The sequence below is a fragment of the Cinclus cinclus genome, chromosome 5, assembly GCF_963662255.1.
Source record: "Cinclus cinclus chromosome 5, bCinCin1.1, whole genome shotgun sequence".
NCBI classification, from domain to species: Eukaryota; Metazoa; Chordata; class Aves; order Passeriformes; family Cinclidae; genus Cinclus; species Cinclus cinclus.
This window is the reverse complement of record NC_085050.1, coordinates 51,035,215-51,043,089: the sequence shown is the minus strand read 5'-3', so window position 1 is coordinate 51,043,089 and position 7,875 is coordinate 51,035,215.

Sequence of the window (7,875 nt, the reverse complement as noted above, 5' to 3'; positions counted from 1 at the left end):
CTATAAAAGTCGAAAACCTCAGGTATAATCTAAATCACTCACAAGCTAAAGAAAAGCAGAAGCAGTGAGAAAGTGTGTCTGAATCAATACTAGGACATACATTTTTGGAAGCAGCAGAAAAAAGCTTTTTCTCCTGGTCCCATTGTTTAACTTCAGGGGATATCAGGACTGAATTCTGAAACAGCCTATTCTGGGAAAAGAAAGAAATTGCTCTCTCCACAGTTGCAAAATGTTTCTGGGACAATTGTAAGAATTCTCAAGCTTTCTTTTTTAAGAGCCCGAGTTTGTTGTCAGCACTGGTCACCCCTTCCATCAAAGCCACACACCTTGAAAGCCCCCCTGCTACACAGATTCAGATCACTCAGTGTCTTGGGAATGCAGCGATTTAAAACTCAGAAATCTGTAATGTTCCCCTCCCCCTCGGCTCTCAGTGTATTCCCAGATGGGAATGTCTTGAGGTAGGCTAGCACCCTGCAACACCCTTCAACACCCAAGTGTTGCTCTTTTCTGTGCACAGGTGCACTTCCCTGCTTCAGCCAGCTGAACAGACAGATGCACTGGCTTTAACAGAGCTCTCGCAGCCCTTCAGCCTTCCTCAGAAAAGAATCCTGCCATTAATGAACATCCCCACTGGCTGCCTTTCAGCATAATTTCTTCAGAGAAGAAATCTACTTCCAGAGATCTCATTCCAGAAGTGCTAACATGGCACAATAGCTCATGTGCTCATAGCCAAGGCCACAGAGAAGTCAAACCAGACCTTCCCACAGCACTTCTCCCAGGAACACAGACTTTTCCCTAGACTTTGGCAGTTTGCTGCTGTGCATCGGGGGGCTGTGACAAGGCACTGCTCATCTTCACCACCCAAAGCACTGACTGCAGCCCCCATACAGTGGTTACAATTGGGAATGCCTAGCTGAGCATCCAAATAGCTTCTGCCTCACCTTTTTCTTCGCTGTCATTTCTCTGTCATTTCCCACCTTTTGACATCTCACAGAGAGGACGATACAGCTTTTTTTATGGGAATGACTGGAAATTCTGTGGTGACAAGTCAAACCAGGGTGAACAAATCTCAAGCAAAAATTAAGAGCAACAGGTGATGATGCTCAGAGATACGGAATAGTATCCAACACAAAAAGGATGCATGGAAAAACAACAGATTTCTCTTGGATAAGCAAAGCAACTTACAGAAGGTGGGGATTAAGTCGTGGGCAATGGTGGTTTCTCTAGATGCACATTTTCAAAACACTTTCAAATAGGAAATATTTTAGAAAAGCTCAAATCTTTTCACTCACGTAAAGCTCCAAGCAGAGGAACAAGATCTTGGCTTTAAACATGAACCCTGTGGTTTACCCTGTCTGCAAAACGGAGTCTATAGAAATGCACATTCTCTTGCCCTTAGGCTGTTCCCAAGAGCAAAGCCCTGCCAGCAGAGCTTTCCCTTACTTCTATACTTGTGAGACAGTGCCACCCCAGCAGCAATCAGGCAGCACTGGTACTAAAACTGGCACATACTACCTCAGCAGCAAATTAATATTCTGCTATTTAATTGACGTGGTAACATTTCTTTTTCCTGAAAAAGATGCATCTGCCAAGTTCCTCTTACACTCGACTCTGTTTAACTCATGCAGACACAACTAATAATTTTGAGGCACGTTTTGTCTCAAAGGACTGACAGTCCCACCCCCACCAACCCATGAGCCACAAAGACTGCTCTCCATTCATCTTTCTGTGAAACATGCTGCTTTCCAACTATGTTTATGCATTAAGTGAGTCCATTTACCTTAACCTGTAAATGATTCCCTAAGTTAGTTTAATTAGGGAAAATATTGTGCTAGGAGAGATTCTTGGAGAACTTGGGAGATAAGTCAGCTCTATGTTTTACTTGCCTCACTTCTAACCAGCAAAGAGAACATCTGTCATCAGCACAGAAAGTGCTGGTGATTTAAAAAAAAAAAAAAGCTCATTTTTAGAGGGAAAAACATCCTGCACTGGGAGAAAGAACATGAGAAAGAAGGAAGAGGTCTGTTCAATATCTACAGCTGTCCTTTCCAAAGGAAGAACACTGGAGCTGGAAGCTGCTTACTTGACTTGGAAGTTGCAACATGAGGCACTTAAGCCCCAGCAAACACCACCATCACTGCTGCAGAGTGGGGGCCAGGGGCCCCTGTCCAGGCAGGGGAACACAAAGGAAAGATCCCCCAGATGCCAGGCCATGTAGAAGGGAAATACAACATGCTGTAAAAACATCTCCATAGCTTTCATTTTTAGAAATCTCTTTACTCTTGACTTCAAAAGGTCCCCTTCCTTGCAAATTCATGAGAACAAGGCACCATCTTGCTTCTCCAAAACCATTTTGCTGTTAGTTCAGGTGTTTGCAGTATTCACAGCCTTGGCACACTGGTCCTTCGTGTGTGAACAGATTCAGATCATCATCCTTCTAAAAGGCTTGAAGTACACTGGAGTACACACAAGCCCATCCCTTCAACCCCCTCCATCCCACATCACAAAGAAACACTTCCCACCATTACACAAAGGAGTGAGGGAAGCCTGCTGTTCTACTTCCTTTTAAGATGGGGTTTAACCCTCAGTGTTAAAAACCAGTGCCACCCTCTTGTTTCATAGTCCCAGCAGAAGCAGAGCATTACTGCTGTAAGCAGCCATAGGAGGGTTGCAGGGATTTTTCTTCTACAACCCAGCCAAGCCAGTCTGTGTTAACCAATTTCTCCCACTCAAGATTTGCTTCAACTACCACATTAAATACTCTGTCTTCATAGTATTTTACACAACAAAAACCCCAAAACCATCCCAGGGTAGGTACATTTCCTCCTAACGTCCTGGCAACACAGCTGTATACTCCTAAATCACAGCAGAAAAGGCAGCCTGGCAGGAACAGCTTGGAATTGTGGTTCAGTTTCCTTTTAGTTTCCACTGCATTAGCAATTGGAACCTCATTGCATTTTCAGGCATAATCATCTACCTCTTATATTTCTGCTTCCATTGTGATTATTTGTAGAAATGACAGCACCATTATCTTCTTGTATGCAAGGCTTCATACAGACCACTTTGGTAAGGAGATTTAACTGGAGAGGATGGCTTAAAGTGCAGTCTGCTATGAAAAGGGCTGGGTAAAGTGGCATCCTGGGGCTCCCAGTCTGCATTTCAGTTATTGTTGTAGGCCAGTGTGCCTGATTTGGAAAGGGGTGGTGGCATTCTCTGCCCTGCCCCCCCTCCCCCCAGCAGCTATCCCTCCCCAAACAGATGCAATAGATCTCCTCTGACTGGCCCTTCTCCCCACCTGTGTAGTCCTGGTTCTGTTGATATTTGTACAGGCACAAAGCTAGTCAGATGGCAGCAATCCAATTCTAATTAATGGGAGCAAATGGTTTGCTGTAAACAGAGGAAGAGTTGGCATGGGAGAAGGTGACAGATGTCAAGCAAAGGGAAAAAACATCTATTAGCTGTTCCATCCTCCACTGCCACCCCAGTGCATTTGTTTTGCATGACAGCCTTTCAGTTCAGGCCCTGGTTTAAAACATCCAGATTCCAAATACTGGGTCTGTAGTCGAACATTTGCAGCATCCACACAGCCTTCCTAAGACAGGATACTGGAAGGGACTGTATAAGGCAGAATTTAACAACCTCAGGCCTGCCTGCTGTTCAGGAGTTTATATAGTCTTGTAACCAGTCACCCTGGCAAATCTCCCCTGTGTTTTGTCTCTTCTGTGAACACTCTCCATACCAGAAGCAAGCAAAGGTTTTGTCAGAGGGCTGCAGTTTGCAGGCATTTATTCTCCCAGTTCTTAAGATGAAAATGATTGCTCATTTGCATGAAAGAATTCCAGTACTTCTGGTGTAGAATGCAACCAACAGCAGTTGTTTCCACCTTGACCTAGCTCTTGCAAGAGCTTTAGACAAGCTGCAGAAACTGCTCAGCTGAGCTGCTCCAGGGAAGACAGGGACCAAGTCCATGCCACAGTGCACATGAGTCACAGAGGACACTCTGGGCTCCTTTGTCCACGATGCCAGGCAAGAAATACTAGCAGAGAGGAAAGTCACCTGTACTAAGACAATGCTGCTGTGAGAGGATGCCAGGTGATAACCAGCCAAACCAAGGCAGTACACGAGGAGAAGGGAGTCTGACAGTTCCTGGAACACTCAAATTGCCAGGCACAAATTCCAGCCACATAAGGTGACAAGACAAAGGTAAGCTTCTCTCATAGGACTACCAAGACAACATTTAGATCTGCTCTCTTGGTAATTTTCCCAGCAGCAACACACTGGCATTTTACAGAAGGATTTGCATCTCAGGACTCCTAGCCCCAGCACAGGCAGAACATAGTTTCCAAGTTAAATCAAATTGAAAACCAGATGTGCTTTTGACAAGAAAACCAGGTCAAGTGTAGCCACGAGGTTTCAGATCTCCTGCAGCTGTGCCTGTTACATGAAGAAAGCAGTGCTGCCTCCTCCTCCACCACATTCTCTGTTGCTGTACAGCAGCAGCTGCTTCCTTGGGAAAACCAGGCAAACAGCCTGGTTACACCTTCTCAGGCTCCCCCCAGAAAAACACATTTTAAGTGCTAGGGAAAGAAGAAAGCTTCACAACGTCTGAATAGAACAAGTTTCTGTGAATCCAGCAAGTAATTCTATGTGCTGTCTTCATGCATTTGTATGTGGGTAGTTTCTTCATGCCTAACTGCACAGCTAAGTATATATATCACAGTCACAGAGGATGGGTCAGGCTGGAAGGGATCACAGGGGCTCATCTGATCCAACCTCTCTGCTCAAGCAGATTCATCCTAGAGTCCTAGAGCAAACATCACAGGAATTGCATTCAGATAGTTCTTGAGTATCTCCAGTGAAGGAGACACCCTAACCTCTCTGGGCAATCTGTTCCAGGGTTTGGTCACCCACACAGTAACAAAGTTCTTCCTCATGTTCAGGTGGGACTTTCTGTGCATCAGTTTTTGCCCATTGTCTCCTGTCCTGTTGCTTGGCATCACTGAGCAGAGCCTGGCTCCATCCCCTTGGCACCCTCCCTCCAGATGTTTATAAACACCGAGTTCCCCTCTCTGAACAGGCCCAGCTCCCTCAGCCTTTCCTCATTAGAGTTGCTCCAGTCCCCTCATCACCCTCGTGGTCTCTGCTGGACCTGCTCCAGGAGCTCCATGTCCCTCCTGTGCTGAGGAGCCCAGAACTGGACTCAGCACTCCAGATGTGTCTCACCAGGGCTGAGCAGAGGGGCAGGATCACCTCCCTCGACCAGCTGGCAATGCTCTTCCTAATGTACCCCAGGATACCCATGGCCTTCTTGGCCACAAGGGCACTGCTGGTCCATGGACAGCTCGTTCTCCACCAGGACTCTCAGGTCCTTCTCTGCAGAGCTGCTTTCCAGCCCTGGTTATTCTTCCTTATGCATATGATCAGGTACAGCTGACATTTAACTAACTGGGAGTATTAGAAGCCACTTTCTTCCTCTTCCTAAGAAAGCAGTTTGCTGCCAGTTGATAGTCACAAGTTACACGTGGCCGTTAAGTTATACTGTGAAGATCTTTCTACAGAGAAAGCCATTGATTGTCACTCTAGGAAAGTCAGTGCCCTCTTTTAGGAGGGTTATGTGTTATACTTGTGCTGACAAACAAACCGAAGGTTTGCTGCGTATGTGATGCCTGCCTGCTTGCCTCTAAAGCACAGACCAAGCAGTGAGCAGACACTTTGATCCATGGAAGACCCTGCTGCTAGCAAGTATTCCCAAACAACTCCTGCAAAAGAGCAAACCAAGTGTTCACCTGTTCAGTTAACATTGATCAATCAACTACATTTAAGAAGAAGAGAGATTATACATTACACAATGCCATTGAGGCTGGAAAGAGATCTCTTGCCTACCACATACACACAAACATCTTCCAAAATGCAACTGGGTTCCTGTTAAGAAGCATGGTCACAGTTTGTAAGTGCCTGCCAGAAGAGATTCTAGCCTTCAGTGCAGAAGAAAGAGCATTAGTCCAAGACACGCCTCTCCTCGAGGAAGGGGATTCCCCCTGTCATTCAACCCAAATTATAATAATGCATGCACTGGGCCAGAGGGAGAGAACTATGCCTACGGGGAAGCGTGACTCTGTAGTATCAGAATGAAGAGCTTTGCTGCCTGTTCTCATTTCTGCTTAAGGATGTGATGTTAATATTAAACAGCACATTAAAAGACAGTGCTCAGAAATAGCACTTGACCCCTGCCTTCCTCTTCACAGGCAAGCACCTTCCCCTGTAGGCTCTCTCCTTTCCCAACTACATTTTAAAAGCAGTCAAAACAGAGGTGTGATTCTTGTCAGGAGCTTGGGTCCCCCAGGCAGTCAGTCTACTTTGATCACAACTTAGGAAAAAAACTCTTCATTTTGGATCAGGCTACATTTCCCTATGAGCCGTGCTGTGGGACTCCCATTCTAACCAGCCCTGGGTGGATACAAAAGGAAAATCCAGCTGGCCATAGATGTCAGGGAGGTTCATCACCTCCAAGGGTAAGTAGTGACAAAATAGGACTGCAGAATACTCTACAGTCTGGATTTCAGCATCTAAACTCTGCTTAGAACCTACTTTAAGGTATCCAAGACCCTAAACTCAGTTTCTAGGTCACACCTCCCTTCCAAAGGGCTCTGCTCCAAACCACATGGGAATGTTACAGCAATAAACACATTATCAATTCAAGTGTTCAGATACTGTGGTAACAGCACCTGATTTTTGTATCCTTGAACCAGGCGAGCTCAATTGCTTTTTTTCTTTTTATGTTAACTTTCTTTTTTCCTGCTTTAAACTTCCACTCTTATGAGGTAAGCCCTATTAAAACACTTGGCTTTACCTCATTTTTGCTTCAAAAGTACCTCCTTTAGAGAACAGTTCCATTGTCAAGCAGTTCATTATTTAAAAAAAAAAAAAAAAACAAAAAAAAAACACAAAAATACCCAAAGTGGGTGAGGAAGAAAGGGAGAATGAATGAAAGAAATGGCTTTCTATAAAATCTTCAAGGTCATCTAGTCCACCTCAAAGCAGGTACAGACAAAATTGTTTTACTAAATGTGGAAGGAAAAGCACTGATTCAGTCTCAAAAACACGATAAGTCAGGATTGCACAGAGCTGCCATTAGTGCTCTTGCTGCTGTGAAATCTGAAAGGAGTGGAACAGCCGCTCGCTCGGAGGCCAACATAAAGGCAATGAAGGATGCCAAAATTACTCTTCTGAATTTCCTCTCACTGCTGCTATAATTGGGCACCCCAAGGTATTTTCTTCTTGCTCACAATGCTGAGAACTCAAACCCATCACTGCATACATAGTAGGCAGCACAAAACTGACAGCTTTTTCATTGACTTTTCATAAGATGACCAATCAAATATTTCACTATGACCCATAAAATCCTATATGCATCATCAAAAGATGGGAAAGATGTTGAACAAAAAAAAAAAAAAACAAAAAAACAAAAAAACAAAAAAACCCCAACAAACAAAACAAAACAAAAAACCCAAAAAAAAAAAAAAAACTAAAAAAACCCCAGAAACAGAGATACAGATCTACTTACTGCTTTTTCTCCAGTAAAAATCCATACAAAATGGTTTCCTTTCCAATTCTAATCACATCAAGTACTGGCAAGGGGAAATAACCAAACCCCACTGGCCAGAATCAGCTTTCAGCTGGAGAAGTGCCACACAATTCAACAACCACGCTTGTAGTTGCCTCAACAGCCAGAGCAGTTTAACAGGACTGGTTCTCAGCATTACAGGCACGCTGTATTCCCTTGTTTGGAAATAACAGCATCAAACACTAAAGAAAGCAGCCCCCCATGCAAACTTTACCAGCTTGCAGTGAACTGCCCCAAATGTCAAGCTGTAA